This window comes from Onychostoma macrolepis, chromosome 09, assembly GCF_012432095.1.
Source record: "Onychostoma macrolepis isolate SWU-2019 chromosome 09, ASM1243209v1, whole genome shotgun sequence".
Lineage (NCBI taxonomy): Eukaryota > Metazoa > Chordata > Actinopteri > Cypriniformes > Cyprinidae > Onychostoma > Onychostoma macrolepis.
This window is the reverse complement of record NC_081163.1, coordinates 7,566,885-7,586,426: the sequence shown is the minus strand read 5'-3', so window position 1 is coordinate 7,586,426 and position 19,542 is coordinate 7,566,885. Positions and strand designations below refer to the sequence as shown.

Here is a 19,542-nt window from a genome sequence, read left to right as displayed (position 1 = left end):
TCAGGACCTCAATGTGAAGCCCTGAAGGGGTTAACATGACAATAATGATAGTCTACAACGTATCCTCATCCTGTTCCCCCCTCTCTCTTTCCATCCCGTAATTTCTCGTCTTTTCTCTGCTGCTTTACAATAAAGAAGAAGCAAAAGGCCCCAAAATACAATAAAAAAGACAAATGTTTAGAGGAAGTTGAGCTGAAACATAACTTTAAAGCAGCCATAAAAGTAAAAGGCCCCTGAATGGCACACAAATACCCTGACAGTGTTTCCTTAAGTAAAAGAAGTCCATCAACCGACAGCAAATCTCTCAAGCTACGCTGTGGAATCTGCACCCAATTCAACACCATGACAACAAATGGAGAAATGCTATTCTTCCACACACCCCACCCCACCCCACAGCAGCACAAAGATCATCTCAAAAGGATTCGGCCCTGTGGAAACCACAGCAACACTACAGATGACCACAGAGCGCCATACGTGACAAAACTGTTATCTGCTGCCAAATTAAATCCAGAGAGAGAGAGAGAGCAATGGAGAGAGTATGTGAGAATAAAGACGCCTCACACTTAAGACTGAGCCACATCTCTTTCCCCCAGTGGGACAGAGGGTCTTTTCTCCTCCCTGAAGGGGGTTGAATGTGACACAGAGGCAGAGCTGTCCCCTGACAGAAAAGCTCCAATGCAGGGGACAGATGTTCCAGCTGGGCTCAGCCGCCGTGACATCTCGGCCTCCAGCTGCTGACCGCCCACTTTCCCATTGCTTAGCACAGTCTTGTTAGGGACGGGCCTTTGCTTTTCAAGAAGGAGAAATGGAATGGAGGGAGACTAAATAAACTGCAGAGGATTTTGGTCAGGAACATCCAGTTAGACAGAAGAGTTTCAACCATAGTTTCACTTTGTTTTACGAGGCCTTTAAGGCCAATCTACAATCAGATAATAGAGAGAAGAAATTTGCAATGTTTTCATAGTCTTAAAGGGATAGTTCACCCAAAAATGAAAATGTGATGTTTATCTGCTTACCCCCAGGGCATCCAAGATGTAGGTCTTGGATGCAAAGCAAAGATTTTTTAACTCAAACCGTTGCAGTCAATGGGTTCCAAATGTTCCAAAGCTTTGAGAGTCAAAAAAAAAAACATACACAGACAAAACCAAATTAAACCCTGTGGCTCGTGGTGATTCACTGAGGCCTTAAGACACGAAACGATCGGTCTGTGCAAGAAATTGAACAGTATTTATATAATTTTTTACCTCTGATACACGCAATGTCCAACTGTCCTGAGCTCATCCACAACATCCGGCACGTGGCGCATCAATGTGCTCTGGCACATAGATATAGATATATATATATATACGTAGATGCCTCATTAGCGTCTGTTTCTATGGGCCGCGATACGCAAGGATCTACGTATATCTACGGATGTTGTGAATGCGCTCAGGACAGTTGGACATTGTGGTGTATCAGAGGTAAAAAATTATATAAATATTGTTCAGTTTCTTGCACAGACCGATCGTTTCATATCTTAAGGCCTCAATGAATCGTCACGAGCCGCAGGGTTTAATTTGGTTTTGTCTGTGTATGTTGTTTTTTTTGACTCTCAAAGCTTTGGAACGTTTGGAACTCATTGACTGCAACGGTTTGAGTTAAAAATCTTCGTTTGTGTTCTACTGAAGAAACAAAGTCACCTTCATCTTGGATGCCCTGGGGGTAAGCAGATTTTCATTTTTGGGTGAACTATCCCTTTCATACATTATTAGCAGGAATAACTGTTTCAAATTCAAATTTTATACAACAAAGCGCACGTTGCAAAGTTTGACCTTCCATTTCCAGCCGTGACTACACTTCTTTCTTGACTGATTATTTGACTAGTCTGTCAAATCCAGGACATTTAAATAACTAAATGAATAAAAGTTATATTTACACAGAACTTATTTTTTATAATATATTCTGTTTTGTAAAAAAAAAGATTTTCGAAAGTTTTTGAAAGAAGTGCTCACCAAGGTCACATTTATTTGATCAAAAATTCAAAAATAAATATTTTTAAATATTATTAAAATTTTAAATAACTTCTCTGTTTTAATAGATGTAAAAATGCAATTTATTTCTGTGATGTTAAAGCTGAATTTTCATCAGTCATTGTCAGTGATCCTTCAGAGATCATTCTAATATGCTGATTTGGTGTTCATAAAACATTTCCTATTATTATCAATGTTGAAAATAGTTGTGCTGCTTAATATGTTTGTAGAAACCATGATTTTTTCAGGATTCTTTGATGAATATAAAGTTTAAAAGAAAAACATTTATTTCAAATATAATTGTTTTGTATCAATGTAAAAGTGTTTACTGTGACATTTGACCAATTCAGTGCATCCTTGCTGAAAAAAAAAAACACTTACTCACTCCAAACTTTTGAATGTTAGTGTATATTAATATATTAATGCATTTATGTACTTTCTGAAAGCTCAAGGTAATTTATAATTAATGCAGAAAAATCAACAAATAACAAACAATAAAATTAATATGCTGTATGGATTGCCATGTGCAGGCAATGGAAATGGTCATGTCACAATAATGTAACATACTGTATTGCAAGCATTTACCAAGAAAAAAATTCCTTTCACTTCTATTTTTAAATAACTGTAGGCAGTATACAGTATCTACTGTGCAGTATTCAGTAAATAGTAGCCGGTATTCCATCCAAACACAGCCAAAGCTGCACTTAAGCCCCTTGTTTACTTTCTACTAAGTGTCTCAAACAAATCTTTGAGTCAAGAGGTTTGATGCCATAGACTTTGGCGAATTCTAGTTGTTCTTCCCGGGAAGCTTTCACTGCCTGGGAACTTGTAAACATGACTGTTTCCCGAAGGACTGATAAAAACCTGTGTACTGACTCCCAGAAACTGCATAAATCTAGCCGATCAGATTGGACATTTTGAGGAAGCTCTTGCCATTTTTAAGGGCAATTCACATTAAATATGGCCATGCCGTATGAGGCCAAGACTGGACAAGCTGGGCACAACTGTCTAACTCCGGGATACTGGCCAGGGTCTGAAGACCCATTGCATTCGACATTCATTCCTTGGCATCTATGCCTGGTGGCTTCCAATAACATGGAGCTCCAGAGGGAAGCAGAGAACTCTACACCCTGCCGTCCACAGTCTCTATAGATCACTACAGGATCAGACACAGATGGAAAAAATTAAAGGGGTAATTCATCACTGGCATGATGAGGTTTTAGTAAAAGTTGGCTGTTTATGCAGTAGAAATGTGATTTATTTTTTTAATGCAGTACTACAGAAACTACTAGAGAAAACTTTGTAAGCCAATTTCCCTGCTGAATAAAAAAACAAAAAAAATTAAACAAGGTAATTGTGTGTTTTTTTTTTAAATCCCACAATTCTGACTTTTTTATATCACGGAAACAGAAAACAGAAAAATAATACACATTGTTCATTTACATGCTACCAACATTGTAACAAACCAAAGTGGGTTGAAAATTCATTTAGTAATAAAACACCACTATGTGTTGCTCAGAAAGGCACAACAGTTCAGCTGTGGCTTTTTGGAACTATTTTTTTTTGGCAAAATTGAGCAAAAATATAATTTATTGTGTCTAAAATAACTTTATTGAACTGTTGTATCAAATCAATATCACATTTGCAATCATGCGGATAACTGGAGGAAAACAACAACACTCTTGCTTGTCTGATATTGCAAGTGACATTTTGTGAGATTTTTTTGCCCTCATAATTTTAGGGGCATAACAACTGCATTCTAATAGAAAATATATTTAAAATGGCCAAAAATATGAGAGGAAATATAAGTTAGTGAAACACATTGAAAACATAATGTAAATTTATTTTAAAATCTATATTAGCAATGTATTTTGGGCCACGTATTAATATTGTATATTTTTACATATTTAAACATGCCAAGAAATTGTCCTGCAGTCAAAACTTAGATTTGAGTTTCAACTAAAATACTTCTCATTAACTGCTTATTATCTGAACTAAAAAAAATAAAAAAATAAAAACTGAGAACACCATTACGTCAAATTACGTAATAATATGAGCAAGATCCATTATATGCATAACATCCATATGGCAGCACAGCAGGTTTTCCATTGTGGTACAGCATTGTCACATGGCAAAATTCATAATTCTTCCGTAAGTCATAATTCATCATTCTCAATTTTCTGCAAAGAAAAAAAAAAAAAAATCAAAGGTCATGTAGCAACAGCATATTATTGGTTACAGTAATATATTGTTGGAAATAAAGGAGCAGTCTTTAAAGTTGTAGTGTTTTATGGAGAGAAAGTGAGGAAAAACCATACTTTGCCTTATGCTGTATACCACACATGCCAGGGTTGAAAAGTGCAAAAAACGAATGTGTATGCCATGCAAAACCCCACAGTGCTGCACAGTGAAACACCACACACAGAACACACAGCCCTCTGCTTACACGTCACGACTGCACTCCAGAGAATCACACTCATATCTACCAGAGAGAGAGAGAGAGCGAGAGAGGAAGCAAGAAGAAAGGAGGCCGATAAGATCCACTCAACTCAGATTCGTTTCTCACACAAAGTGGATACGCTGTGCGACGGTGATATTCAGAACTTTAAAACACTGAGACAAATTGGCTTTGTGTAAAATCTCAGAGCCAGGTTTAATGGAGGCTCCCCGAGGGAGCATGGAGAGTAATTTGCGGCGGCACGGAGAACAACAAAATGCTCGGGCTTGCTCTGACAGCCACAGATGGATTGCATAAAGACTTTATGGGAAGATGGGGTTCAGCGCACAAGTCGACTTAAACATGACCCACATTCCTCAGTCTCAAACCTCTCCGCTCAGTTGCACGCTCAAGGCCACTGCAGGCCTCAGATCCACGAGCAGAACCACTCTGAAAGCTACTCAGCAAACCAAGTGAGGGGAAAAGAATCATGTTTAAAAGAAAAAGATGACTGCTGTCAAATATTCTGCTGTTTTTTAAAATGCCTACTTAATAAATGGATTTGCAAAAATAATGTTTTCAGACAGGTTTCCTGAAAATAAATATAAATAATCGATGCACTAATATTCCAGCCCGATCTCATGGAAATTCGTACATATTGTATGAAGTGGCTAATTCGTACGAATTTGTACGACCTCACTCGTACAAATTCATACGATTTTTGCTAAATTGTAAGTATTTTACGAGTTGCACAATTCGCATGAGTTTGTACGAATGACCTACACCTAACCCCGCCCCTAAACCTACCCATCACTGGGGTCTAGACAAAATCGTATAAGTGAGGTTGTACGAATTCGTACGAATCAGCCACCTCGAAAATATGTACGAATTGGTCGTGATATAGCATTGAATATTCATAGTTCTGACTGATTAAAGGGTTAGTTCACCCAAAAATAAAAATTCTGTCATTAATTACTCACCCTCATGTCGTTCCAAACCCGCAAGATCTTCTTCTTCTTCTACCGTCTTCCACCATTTTGGAGAGTACCCCAGAACGTATGCACATGCTGAACGTAAACAACGCTGATTATGTTGATTACGTTCTAGGGTACTCTCCAAGATGGTGGAAGACAGTAACTCGGGGAGAAGAATTGTTGAATAAATTATGTTATTATTGTTTCCTCTGTGCGCAAAAAGTATTTTCGCTGCTTTGTCAACTTACGGTTGAACCCCTGATGTCACATGGACTATTTTACTGATGTCCTTGCTACGTTTCTGTGCGTTGATCGTGGTAGTATTCTTGCGGTCTATGAAGGGTCAGAGAGCTCTCAAATTTCAGCAAACATATCTTAATTTGTGTTCTGAAGATCTTACAGGTTTGGAACGACATGAGGGTGAGCAAATAATGACATAATTTTCATTTTTGGGTGAACTAACTCTTTAACGTTCTTTATTTGACTAAATAAATTAAAACACTAAAAACCAATCATTTTAATTATTAAAAGGGAATGTTTCATTTAAACAAAATTAGACTGTACAATAATACTATTGTAATAATACAATACATATAAATGTAAAAATAGAGCACAAAAATAGAGCATAAACAATTAAATTGACCGATACTGATAAAATAAAGTCTAATATCAAAAGATTTAGTAAAATATATTGTGCATTAAAAATAAATTAAATATTAAATTAATATGAAATTACATTTTAAACCACAATGCTGCCATTCCCTGTGAACAGTAACAGAGTAGAAAACAACAAATAAATATTTATTAAACTATTATTACATTTCTTTATTTGATCAAAAATACAAAATCAAAACTAAAAACAGTAATACTGTGAAATATTACTACATCTTAAAATAACAGTTTTTTTTATTTTAATATATTTAAAAATTAATATATTTATTTAATATATTTAAATTTTCAGTTTCGTCAATGATACTTTTTGTAACACTGTAAGAGTCTTTACAGTCACTTTTAATCAGTTTAATTGATCCTTGCCAAATTGAATTTTCTTTAAATTGGCAAGGAATTTCTTAATAAATAAATAAATAAATAAAAGAACAATAGTGTAACCAAGAAGCATAAAGCCAGTCACTAGTCATATTAGAGCTTAAAAATACACATCAAAACCACATATCACCTTGAAAAAGCACAACAAGACATCAAATGAATCACTCTTAAATAGTGCTGTGCTCTTGCCTAACAGTGACAGCTTTTTTCCACAACCAGAAATGAAACCAGCGGTCAGGAAACTGCGGTGCACTAACAAGAGCATTACTAAAGAAATGGGCAGAAGAGGCCTGTGGAGGCAGAGGCGTAGAGAAAAGCTCTGCCAATCTATCACAAGAAAGCCTTTTGTTCTGGGCTGAATGTGAAGGCCCAGCTCCCAGACTGCGATACCCTCCTCCAGCATGGCACCTCTGGCCGTGTCAAGTCCTCCATCTCTGGCAAGAAGCACCAGAGGGAAGCGACCCGCCGATTAATAACCTGTAACGGCACGAAAAGCCCTCTGCCAGCCGGCCATGATCCTCAGTGTGAGTGACCGCTCTCCTGTGGCACAGAGCGCTATTCATCATGGCCAAATGAAAGCGGCTACGGCAGAATGGACCTCATTCACGTCGCTGTCCGTTCAAATTACACCGGCCACAAGGGGCCGCCACACAATGTGCCTTGTTTTGGATTTTCCTGATGGGATTCTTCCAAAAAGCCATTCACGGAAACACCTTGTATGAATGGACCGCCGGCGACCATTAAGTGTGGAGGATGTCCAATCAGTCTCCAAAGTGTTGAGCGTGAAGAGCAGAAACTGTAATGGAACAAAACCAGGAGAGCCAAAGACATCAATCAGAGCCAGTGTGTCAATGGAAGTAAACTATTTTTTTTATGTTGTAATGATTTTTGTGAGCTTAAAGACTTAATACTGGGGGGCGTAAAATGATACAAAGATAATAATTAGATCACTAGCCATCTTGTTAAATGCAGCATGAACAGCATGGTTTGATTGTGAAAAATGACTCAGTTTTTTATAATGAAATGGACAAAAAGACCAGTCTTGAACTCATAAGTCACTGGTTTGAATCAAGTCTAATGACTCACTTAATTCATCAGAGTTGTCAGAGTTGTATTAAAGAGATCATTTGTGCAAAAAATGAAAATTCTGTCATCATTTACTCACCCTCCACTTGTTCCAAACCTGTATGAGCTTTTTTCTTCTTCTGCTGAACACACACACACACACACAAATATTTTGAATAATATTGGTAACCAAACTGTTGACGGTAACCAATGACTTTCATAGTCAACTGTTTGGTTGTCAACATTTTTCAAAAATTTCTTCTTCTGTGCTCAATAGGTAAATGTAGAGTAAAGTATTGTAATGTTAACAGAATTTTCATTTTACAAAAACTTTCATCATTAAAAAACAACAACAACAACAAAAAAAAAAAACAGGTTGACAATTTTAATTTGTTGACAAATGTTGGCACTTCATAATTTTTAATAATAATAATTTAATGACTTGTTATATGTAATCTTTAGCAAATTACTATAGTAAACATTACTATGTTGTGTTGCCTAAATTCATTTGTAGCATTAAAAATTGCTGATTTTTATTCCCATTCATTTAGATTAGGGTTCTTTTTTCCCCCTGAACCCATAAAACGTAAAATATTAATCACTTGAGACCGTTACCACATGAATTTTAATATTTCAATAATGTAATGACATATTTGCATGTTCATGGTTCTCTACTGTCAATAATAATAATAATAATAATAATTAGTATTATTAGTTGTAGCCGTTCTAGTAGTGTTTCAACTAATAACAATAAAGACAAATATATTCTTGTTAAATTACATTTTTACTGTAAAATAAAATAATTTTTGATAATTATAACAATTAAATGGACTTATTATGGAGTTATTTAATTAAATTGTAGCCTTTGATTTAAAATCTGAGTTATATTGCGCATCACGCATCCCCATTTATTTACTTTAATTTTACATTTGAAAAGCATATATATTAATAATGGCCATTTGTCTTCTATGAAGCCCCTAAAGGAACAAAGTGCTGAAAATGTTTTGAAAAATTTGTGAATTGTGCTGAAAAACTTTGCTTTTGCTGACAAAGAAGTCAAAAGTTTTGCAAAGAAATAGTTTCCCAGGGGAACACAAAACATTTGCAGGAGGGAAAACATTTTTAAAAAAGCATTAACCTATTATTTATCCTTTGATCTCATATTTTTTTCAACACCATGTCCCATGAATCTTAATATTAGTGCATTCCTGTTACTTAGGTCCAGTTATTGAGAAGAATGCCTTCAAAGTACTAAAATAAAATAAAGAAATTAAGTGAAATCAGTTAAATCCCCATTCTAACTCAAAACTGTAACAGCGACCCTCCACACACTCACTGCACTTAATCAGCGTAATCAGGTCAAAACGAACCAGATGAAAGTGAGAGAGAAAGAGAGACAAAGCGAGAAAAGGAGCAGAATGAGAGATGGGATGATGAAGGCAGGGACAGACAGCGAGAGACGAGATAGACATAGTGCGGCTCCTCAGATGTCATTAAACCATTTAAACAATTTTTACAATCTGACATCACATGCAGGCTGTCATAACTAAGTGGAGATTTGAGCAGCTGAGTTATTGGAAGGTGTCCAGTCTGTTGTGAACACAGGCCGTGGTGTTCATGGCTGCATACTAACAAACAGCGTTAATGAAGAGGCCCATCACACAGAACTAAACATAAGAGCTGCTGATCAATCTCCAGACTCATACCTCAGATGCTGCCATCCATTTAAACCGGGTCACAGACTGCCTCTGGAGTCATTCAAATGGATGATGGATTTCCTGAAAAAAAAAAAAAAAATAAAATAAATTACTTCCTTAATATATATCTTGTTTCATTTTACACAAAAAAATCAGTATTTGTTTTACTTTTTCATTTTAATTTTACTGTTATTTTGTGCATTTTTTAAACATAATTAATAGTTTGTGTGTGTGTGTGTGTGTCTCTCTATATATTTTTATTAATTTTATTTCTGTTTTAGTTATTTTAGTACATCAATTGAAATTTAATTAAAATTGGCAACTGGCTGAAATATTTTAAAATATATATCTTTTATGTTTTTTTAATATTCTAAGTACCATTTAACTAGAAACATTCCCACAAAACTTTCATGACTTTTACAATTTTATACATTACTGTAACTTTTTTTCCAAAAGACCTGCTGTACAAACAATTTTCACGCAGAAACTTCTAGTAAATTTCATAAACAATTACAAATGAACAACAAGTAACATTGAATTAAAAGTGAAATGCTTAAGTAGAAATTCTGAAAAGTTTTCTTCTAAAACATACTCTAATAATCTTTATTTAAAGCTGCAGTCCGTAAGTTTTGCCTCTTTGTCGCCATCTCTGTTTGAAAACCTGGAACTGCAGCCGTGTGCGGAATTATCTTTCGTGCGTGGGGTTGAGCAAAAAAAGTCACGGACTGCAGCTTTAACTTTGAAAAATCAATTTTTACAGTGCACCTGAAATTCTATAGGGACTATATGAATACTGTATTGTGCATTATTAATCGACATACTTTATTATTGTTTTATATTGTTTTTAAAAAAAATCATTTTTTATTAAAATATAATAACTTTCTCAACCTATTTTTTTTAACTGACCAAGGTGAGGAAAGTGGCGAACATCTATCTTTTAGCAATCCAATCAAATCCTATAAATAAAATAACTTTTCTTGTTTAATTCTTGACATATTTAAACTGTAAAATCAGAGAATATTATACAAAAATCCTTTAAATGACTTTACAGTGTTGCTAGGCGATGCTAGTGTAACAGCATAAAAACATTGAACTTGTTTCAGCAGAAAGATTTTCAGGTTGAAATAAAATATTAAGACATGGAAGATGAACTATTGGCTTGCCGGGAGAGGATTTTATCTGACACGTCATCCGTGAGTGGTTCATGAGAGCGTGCGGAGCTGAGGTCGGCTGCTGTCTCAGCAGTCAGAGAGCATCTGTGTCTCCTCCTGCGAGAATCGCTGAGAAAAGCCAAGCAATAATCCACCTCTTCACAGGTCCGCTTCAATTGTCATTACCTACGCACCTAGCAGACGCGGCCCTTGGGACCTCATGCACACAAAGAAGCCACTAAAGACCCCAACATCACACAGACCCCTGACAGAGAAACAAGCTTATTATCAACTCTAAAGTCACAACAAACCAACCGAGATAAGATAAAACAGTACTCTAAACTAAAAGACTGGCTTTATTACTGCACATAAGATATTCTCACCATCAGAAATAATACTACTAAATAATACAAACTTTTTTTATGCACAGACCCCTACAATATACTGTATATGGATACACATCCCTGGTCTATAAAACTTGTAAGAACCTTTTTTGTGTTATTTGTCTGGCTCAGGACCTTCTGGAACCAGCATGTAAACGCTGTCATGCTGTTGAACAGCCACAGTGTAAACATATGTAAAAAAGATGCTGTGGCAGTGGAAAAACCTCTACATGTCAAGTAGTGAGAAGAGAAAGGCAGTAGGGTTTCCTCACACTGAAATTTTGTGAATGAAAAATAGCCTCTGTAATGAATAATGCATTGACTGTAAAGGAAACATCTCCATCCATTCGAGCTGCTGCTTGTTTGTTATCAGCAGCCGCTGCTGAGGGGGTTTTGTTCAACACAATCTAATATTGGGAACGTTTCTGAAACATTCGTTCCAGTCTCGTTTCTCGTTCGTAATCACTAATAGAGCCACTGAGCCTGATGTGTGTGAGGAACAGAGAAATGTATTGCTTGTAATGCAGTCATTTGGAACAGCTGGGAAGAATTGAGCTTGAGAGAGAGAGAGAGAGAGAGAGAAAGAGAGAGAGAGAGAGTCTTACATCATTATTACAGCACGTCAGAGGAAGAGAAAGGGAGACAATGAGATGGAGGAGAGAAAAGAAGGGTGGATCACATAACCTGTAAATATAGCCTACAATCTGCAGGGTAGGAGGACAGCACGTTTGGGCTGTTCTCAGACATCCTTGTAGGTAATTTTAATACATCCGGCACAATGGGGCGATCACATCTACCAGCTCGTGTCTTTTCATCTCCCCCTCGCATAAAATAATGATTAAGGGGGCCATATTCTACACTGCTGCACTGTATTTCAATGAAGTCCACTAACGTTAGCTAGACGCCATGTGATATGATAGTATATGCAGAAATGTGTCGATCAGTAGAGGTTCTGCTACAGCAAGCATCTGTAGTATAATATGTATACCAGCACAGTTAACAGTGGACCGAACTGCTTTACGATAATTACACACAATGAAGGTACATGAAGTGTTAATGGAGTGTCAAGATGAGGATAAACTCAGTTTCAGTTGATAGACAAATAGAAACAACTGTAGGTAGACACAAAGATAGAACAATAGACAGATAGGACGTTAGATAGATAGAAAGAAAGACAGAATGATAGAAACAGATAGAACGACAGATACAGTTAGCTAGAAAGGCAGAATGATAGATAGAACAATAGGTTGACAGGTAGACAGACAGATAGAAGGATAGACAGAATGATAGACAGAATGATAGATATGATAGACTGACAGAAGGACAGACAGAACAATAGGGAGACTAGCAGACACAATGGTAGACAGCTAAAACGATAGACAGAACAAGAGAGAGTATAAGAGAACGATAAATAGACAGATAGACAGAATCATAGAACGATACACAGAATGACAGATGGTATGATACTACCTGCGATAGATAGTAGACAGATATAAATATATATATATTGATAGTACAATAGATAGATAGTATGATATATAACACGATAGATAATCAATAGATAGATAGTATGATAGACAGTAAAACAGATAGATAGTGACAGCACGATAGATAGTACAATAGATAGATTGTATGATAGATAAAACAAAAGATAGATAGTATGATAGATAGTACGACAGATAGTACGATAGATTGTACGATTGATAGATAGACATAAAAAAACGATAGGTAGACAGAACGGCAGACAGAGAACAATAGGTATATAGAATAATAGAAATATAGACCGACAGAATGATAGAATAACAGATGATAGAACACTAGACAGTTAGAACGATAGACAGACAGACAGACAGACAGACAATACGATAGTTAGACAGAATGACAGACAGAGAGATAACAATATGTATACAGAATAACAGAAGTATAGAACGACAGAATGATAGACAGATAGAATGATAGATAGAACGATAGACAGAACGATAGACCCAAAGAACGATAGATAGCATGATAGAACAATAAGATAGGTAGACAGAATGATAAACAGATGGAACAAACGATAGATAGATAGATATATAGATAGATAGATAGATTTCATCATATTCAAATTTTTTGAAAATCCATGGCATGAAATCTGAGGAACAATATCAGCGTGATTAACTACCAAGCTGGATATTTGAGACCAAATTAATGATAAGGTAAATGACACAGACATACTTTAACCCACAAAAAAAAAAAAAAAAATCAGAGGCAAATAAATTTGTAAAATCATAAAAATCCATCAATTAGAAAGCACAGAAGCCCCCGGAGCTGCTGCCTCTCAAACGCTCCGTGTGCTGTACTGCACTTTGGAACAGGCTGTGATTAGCAGCAGTGGCTGAAACTCATTATGACTAATGGAGGTACTGAGACATGCAGGAACATTCGCATTACTAGATTGCAGGTCTTAACCACGCTCACTCAAAGCTCTCAGATCACCAGAGCCCACTGGGGCAGCATGCTTAAACAGCAGGTGTTGATTAAAGCCATTTTTACCGCTGATATGAAACCAGTTCCATTGTTTTTCCTATTCGGTTTGTAAATACTTAAAGCTGATTTCAGATCAAATCTTTGAGCCATTAAACAACTACTACACATGCAATGTTCTCACACCACCCTCCCTAAAAAACAGAGAGCACCAGTCCACCCCAAGGTGCAGGAATCCTCCTCAAGTGCAACCTGAGAAGCACCAGCACTGTCATTTTGTGCTGAGTGTATTTTTAGAGTGCATTTAGGTCCAGCGGCTCGATCATGTGCGTGGGAGAGGGACACAGCCATCATTTCCATGCCCTCCTGTTGCTGTTTTTTTTCTGCTGATGGTGCTGTGCAGTCCCCTTTCAAATGGCTGTTTCCAAAAGCTTTTTATCTCTCTGTCACTTCACGCTGAAATCTGAATCTCGACGTTGCCCCTGGGCATGTACTCTTGATTTAAGGGTTGCAGGTGTGTGCTGTGTCGACAGCTCTTTCTGTGAATGAATATGCAAGCTCATCTCTAAAGTCGTGTCGTAACATCAGAGCTGATGGTGTGCTATGCCGCAGCTCGTAGAAAAAGAAGCTGGATAAACTGCAGCACATGCAAGGGTGTTAGTTACATCTACTCATGCAACAGGATCCACGTGTGACGTTGAAAGTGTAGATTCCTAAGCAACAATTTATAAATAAATAATTAATTAAATAAAATTGATGCATGTCATTTATTTAAACCTTTTAAAATGTGTGTATATTATATAAAAAATAAAAATTACATAAATTAATATTTGTAAAGTGTGTGTGTGTGTATATATATATATATATATATATATGTGTGTGTGTGTGTGTGTTTGTGTGTATTATACAAATAAATATATAAATAAATTTAGTTAATATATAAGTTTTATATTAGTATATTAGTTGTTTAAAACATTTTAAATGTTACAAAAATTTTATATATTATCTGAAACATTTATCCTTTTTTAAACATTAGAGAAATATGTATATTATAAAATGTATATTATAAAGATTATATAAAATATATTGTATATTAAAGATATTATAAAAATATCTTGTGACGTGTGTGTAAATTTTAAAAGATAGTTAAATGTGTTTATTATACATACACATACACATACACATACACATACACATACACATACACATACACATACACATACACATACACATATACCTTTACATATACAGTGGGTACGGAAAGTATTCAGACCCCCTTATATTTTTCACTCTTTGTTATATTGCAGCCATTTGCTAAAATCATTTAAGTTTATTTTATTTTTCCTCAATGTACACACAGCACCCCATATTGACAGAAAAACACAGAATTGTTGACATTTTTGCAGATTTATTAAAAAAGAAAAACTGAAATATCACATGGTCCTAAGTATTCAGACCCTTTGCTGTGACACTCATATATTTAACTCAGGTGCTGTCCATTTCTTCTGATCATCCTTGAGATGGTTCTACACCTTCATTTGAGTCCAGCTGTGTTTGATTATACTGATTGGACTTGATTAGGAAAGCCACACACCTGTCTATATAAGACCTTACAGCTCACAGTGCATGTCAGAGCAAATGAGAATCATGAGGTCAAAGGAACTGCCTGAAGAGCTCAGAGACAGAATTGTGGCAAGGCACAGATCTGGCCAAGGTTACAAAAAAAATTCTGCTGCACTTAAGGTTCCTAAGAGCACAGTGGCCTCCATAATCCTTAAATGGAAGACGTTTGGGACGACCAGAACCCTTCCTAGAGCTGGCCGTCCGCCAAACTGAGCTATCGGGGAGAAGAGCCTTGGTGAGAGAGGTAAAGAAGAACCCAAAGATCACTGTGGCTGAGCTCCAGGGATGCAGTCGGGAGATCGGAGAAAGTTGTAGAAAGTCAACCATCACTGCAGCCCTCCACCAGTCGAGGCTTTATGGCAGACTGGCCCGACGGAAGCCTCTCCTCAGTGCAAGACACATGAAAGCCCGCATGGAGTTTGCTAAAAACACCTGAATAAGATTCTCTGGTCTGATGAGACCAAGATAGAACTTTTGGCCTTAATTCTAAGCGGTATGTGTGGAGAAAACCAGGCACTGCTCATCACCTGTCCAATACAGTCCCAACAGTGAAGCATGGTGGTGGCAGCATCATGCTGTGGGGTGTTTTTCAGCTGCAGGGACAGGACGACTGGTTGCAATCGAGGGAAAGATGAATGCGGCCAAGTACAGGGATATCCTGGACGAAAACCTTCTCCAGAGTGCTCAGGACCTCAGACTGGGCCAAGGTTTACCTTCCAACAAGACAATGACCCTAAGCACACAGCTAAAATAACGAAGGAGTAGCTTCACAACAACTCCGTGACTGTTCTTGAATGGCCCAGCCAGAGCCCTGACTTAAACCCAATTGAGCATCTCTGGAGAGACCTAAAAATGGCTGTCCACCAACGTTTACCATCCAACCTGACAGAACTGGAGAGGATCTGCAAGGAGGAATGGCAGAGGATCCCCAAATCCAGGTGTGAAAAACTTGTTGCATCTTTCCCAAAAAGACTCATGGCTGTATTAGATCAAAAGGGTGCTTCTACTAAATACTGAGCAAAGAGTCTGAATACTTAGGACCATGTGATATTTCAGTTTTTCTTTTTTAATAAATCTGCAAAAATGTCAACAATTCTGTGTTGTTCTGTCAACATGGGGTGCTGTGTGTACATTAATGAGGAAAAAAAAAAAGAACTTAAATGATTTTAGCAAATGGCTGCAATATAACAAAGAGTGTAAAATTTAAGGAGGTCTGAATACTTTCTGTACATACACATACATATACATCTCCCACAAAAATAAGTTGAGCAAACTGAAAAATCTGCTGAAGCTGGTTGCCTTAAAATTTTAAGTTGGCTCAAATTTGTCAGCCACCAGCTAGAAGACGTGGATGTCCTTATATTTAATAATGTAAATGTGTGTGTGTGTACACTGTAAAAAAAAAAAGAAAGTTGAGCCAATTTAAAATTTTAAGGCAACCAGCTTCAGAAGATTTTTCAGTTTGCTCAACTTATTTTTGTGGGAGATTCTCAAATTTTTGTTGTATATACTTAAAATGACAAGTTGAGAAAACTCAAAAATTTGCTTAAGCTGGTTGCCTTAAAATTTTAATTTGGCTCAACTTTTTTTTTTTTTTTACAGTGTATACACACACACACACACACACACACACACACACACACACACACACACACACACACACACACACACACACACACACACACACACACACACACACACACACACACACTTACATTATTAGATATATTACTACTGTAATAAGATGTATAAATACTAACTTATATGTATTATGTATATTCATATGCTCTTAGATCAAAAAGCAAAATTCAAATCATAATTTAGGTTTTACTTCCTCAAATTTAAATTCAATTATGTATTCTGTGGGCAACATGCATTCAAATTCAATTCCCCAAATTAAAAAAAAAAAAATCTCAATTCAAGTCTGAATGGTACCCAACCTACAAATGAGAGAGAAATGGATCATTTTAGTACATGTGATTGTTGATGATTAGTCATGCTACACCACTAGTTGCAGGACAAAGCAGCTTGTTACAAAACTGCTACACTAAAAACATCCGAGGCACTGGAAATTGCAGTTAAGTTATAGTCGTGCCACTGCTTTTACTCAGATACTCCCCAACACTGGCCTGTGGGCTGACTGCACCACAATAAAACAATCAAACACTGCTTTAAACACACTGCACTCCATTTGCTTAAAGCCACAGCATCACAGCAGGGAAAATATCTTTTTAATAGCTTGCTAGATGATAATCAATTAGCCCCTGAGTGCCATATCTGAAAGCATCTGAGTGTGCTGATGTTGAGTGACATTGACTCGTGTCCTGTGAATGCCCATTAACGGGAGGACCGATAGAGTAGTCAGCTCATCGGAAATGCCTGTTTAACCTCTTCTCCCAGCTTGAACAAGCTGACGGAGCGCCCTGGGCACGATGGGAGCAGGACCTGGCCAATGGGGCGGTAATGACAGCCGCTTTTCAAAGGGAAATTAATTCAGCTGACACGCTTCACATTCTCAATGGTCCATAAAGGATCTTGTCCAGAGTTGAAAGTTTCTTTAAATGAATCACAGCGTGCTGGTATTGCGCACACAGGGGTCATCCTTCACGGATGTCGATAAAGTGATCCGCAGTTCACCGTAAGAAACCTTTTAGTGAAGCATTCGTTCAGCTGTCAGAATGCGGCGGAGGAGATGATCTTATAAACAGATGGGAAATCAATAATCTGTGAACGCACAATGTCCTGGTTGACTTTATCTTACGTTATGATCGGAAGTTAAATTAAGCTGATTGATTTTTTATCATTACATTTCCACAAAATCGATGACAACAACATTATATAGGTGAAAGGTGCCTGTAAATTAAGGATGTGCAAAACTACACATTTTCTTTATTATCTAGTAGTCCACCACATACTGATCAGACACGTTTCTTAGAGAATGTACAGACATCATATATAATGAAAGCACTAACATTTTGTCAATGTACTATTTAGGGAATAAAAAGACTCAAACGGTATATTGTTGCTATGGTTACATCCTCAAAATGTGATTTCTCATCCATTTAGCCTCTATTTATTTCTTTAAACATACAGATATTTACACCTAAAAAGAACGTCTTATTCTTCAAGCTTCTGTGTATTGTGATTCCATATGTAAAAATGTTTGATGCCAAAAAAGAACATTTATTTGTGTGCTTGTTTACACTTTGCTGAACTAATAATAATAATAATAATAATAATAATAATAACAATAACAACAACAAACAAAATTACAGTTGTACTATTTTATTGTAAAATGATGTAAAATAATAATGTTATTAATAATAAAACATTGTTATTGTTATTATTATTATTATTATATTAAACAAAATGTCTAACAAGAATATCAAACACAATTACAGTTGTAATATTTTACTGTAACAAATTATTTAAGAAAAATATTTCTTATATATTCTTATAAATATTTGTGATTATATATCAATGACATCAGCAACAATAATAAATATAAATACAAAAATATCAAACAGGAATATCAAACTAATTTATATTATTAAAATATTATAATAATGATAATTTACAGTACAACTGTAATAAAACTACATTTTCTTAATTTTTTCATTTTCAAACATCAACCAATTGAGGTGTTATTTTTCCAGTTTGCACCCTGGGTTTTTAAAAATTACATTTACATTTAATAATTATTAGCAGACACTTTTAAGCCAAAGCAACCTGAAACCAGTTAGTTTTCAAGGCAACATTTCAATTTTTATTATTTTATTTCAGCTATATACACCATATTATTCATTTTTCTTAACCAGTTGACTTTATTAATGTTTGCACAACTTTTTATTACAGGTTTATATTTCAACAATAAACTGGAATAGAAACATAATAAAATATACAACTTTGCTTTTATTTAAATGCTGATTATTAAATACATCTGTTAACATAATTTATTATTAAATTAACTTAATTTTGGTTTAGGTATTTGGCTAAATTAAAACTTTATTTCAGTTTCAGTGTTTCAGTAATAAAATCAGTTTCAGTGCAAAATGTTCCACACAGGGAAAGTGAAATTAGGTTTTCACCACCTCTGTCAAAATTGCCAAAGCAACCTGGCTGAAACCAGGAATTACACTATCACTAAAATTGACACGTCATCTTTAAAACACAGCACTAATGGCATGAGACAATGGACAGCCTAACGAAACGGCCAAAGAATAGAGTAACTAACAGAAATTTAAAAAAACAAATCGGCTTAATATTGTTTGAACAAAACTATCATAGTTGAACAAAACTATCATAGTCTTCAAAAATTACAGCAACCTTTATGAATAATAACAGAAACAATGCTCAAAGCAGGCAACTTCACTGTTGAAGGTGGTGGATTTGTTACAGTAGTGTTTAATGTCTGTAGCAGCAGTGCTATAACGGGGATGAATTTAGAGATGCGATGTCTAGGAGAGAGTTTACAGTGTTGACAATCTAACAATACACTGTCAGCATGCAAAAACCCTCTGAGAAATCTAGCCTCTAAATTCATCCAACTCACGGCATTGCTAGTATTAAGTATAAAACTAGTAGACCTCACTTAACAACCAGTCAGACCCATATCATAACTGATTTTACAATGGTAAGAAAAAAAAATTCTGTGGCAGATTCAAAAGTCTATCAAGAGGTCTATGAAGCGCAT

At 35.9% G+C, this 19,542-nt stretch overlaps 1 long non-coding RNA gene across 1 annotated transcript in view; it reads right to left on the bottom strand.

Annotated features, from left to right (window-relative positions):
* Nucleotides 1-5,897: 5,897 nt before the first annotated feature.
* Nucleotides 5,898-19,542, bottom strand: part of LOC131546774 (uncharacterized) — a 36,051-nt gene continuing 22,406 nt past the window's right edge. The window contains exons 2-3 of the long non-coding RNA XR_009272777.1: nt 9,239-9,310; nt 5,898-7,263 (exon numbers count right to left, since the gene is read on the bottom strand). This is a non-coding gene — a long non-coding RNA (uncharacterized LOC131546774). The remainder of the gene's footprint in view (nt 7,264-9,238; nt 9,311-19,542) is intronic.